Here is a 1,211-nt window from a genome sequence, read left to right as displayed (position 1 = left end):
TGATCTATTACCAAGAACTAGAACAGTTTGGAAACATTGTGGGAGCTCAGTACATATGTGTCAAATAAAAGAATCAGTGACCTAGGACAAATTTCAGGAAATCTTTTGCCGTTCACAACCACATAAAAATATGAAATATCTGTGAAACAGGAAGAAATGATCACATGGGAAGGGCAGGATGAAATGAAAAGGTAATACAAGTAAAATAATGGGTTTGGGTGATATTAAAACACCAGCTAAGAAAGTCAAATTATAATATAAAAATAGGGCCACAATAGAGGCCAAAAGACAAAAAGAAATATTAATATAGATATAAATGTTATAGCAATAACATTTTTTTTGGTTAAATTCCTGAATCAAAAGACAAAGTGTACTGTCTTAGATTAAAAGACAAAAAAGATCTTTCAATATAGAGACGATTAAAAACAAATTACCCAAGAGCATCACCATGAACAGTGTGGGGGAGGCATGCACAGACATGAAGCGAGAGTACGACCAGTGCTTCAATCGCTGGTTTGCCGAGAAGTTCCTCAAGGGGGACGGCTCCCAGGACCCGTGCACCGACCTCTTCAAGCGCTACCAGCAGTGTGTTCAGAAAGCAATAAAGGAGAAAGAGATTCCTACTGAAGGACTGCAGTTCATGGGCCATGGCAAAGAAAAACCTGAAAACTCTTCTTGACCTTGACAGCCACCTTGAAAATCAGGTGAAATCAGGAGATTGAGGACTCTGGATTTTGTCGACTAAGACTGTGAAGATAACTATTGGATTTGATGAGGCATTTAGGAGAGAGGAGTTTATTTTCTCCTTCTTGATTTGTAAAAGATGATGAACCATTATTCTTTGCTTTAAGATGATTTCTCACTTGCTCTGGTATCTTGCAGGAACTCTGTGTGCTAAAATTGAACAGTTTCTTGGGATTATGGTTGCAATACTTGGTCTGGAATCAGCTTTAAATATATATTTGAGTACTTCAGAAAGTTCATGGAAAAATGGAATGGAAAGGTAATAGAATATTTCCATGAACTTTCTGAAGACCCCTCATGTGTAAATAATAATAACGATGACGATAAACTAGTCAGGATGATCAGGATGGCCTGACCTCATGATTTTTGCTGCAAAGAACATTATGTACACCGTACTGGGGTCACTGTTCATGAAAGCAATTGGTTAGGACCTTTTTTTCTCTCAGGGAGCTAATACCCTGAAAAGG

At 37.8% G+C, this 1,211-nt stretch overlaps 1 pseudogene; it reads left to right on the top strand.

Moving 5' to 3' along the window:
- Positions 1-448: 448 nt before the first annotated feature.
- Positions 449-681, top strand: LOC103604402 (annotated as a pseudogene).
- The last annotated feature ends 530 nt before the right edge of the window (positions 682-1,211 follow it).

Source organism: Galeopterus variegatus, unplaced genomic scaffold (assembly GCF_000696425.1).
Source record: "Galeopterus variegatus unplaced genomic scaffold, G_variegatus-3.0.2 Scaffold5123, whole genome shotgun sequence".
Taxonomy (NCBI): Eukaryota; Metazoa; Chordata; class Mammalia; order Dermoptera; family Cynocephalidae; genus Galeopterus; species Galeopterus variegatus.
The sequence above is the reverse complement of the archived record's forward strand: the minus strand, read 5'-3'. Positions and strand labels throughout refer to the sequence as shown.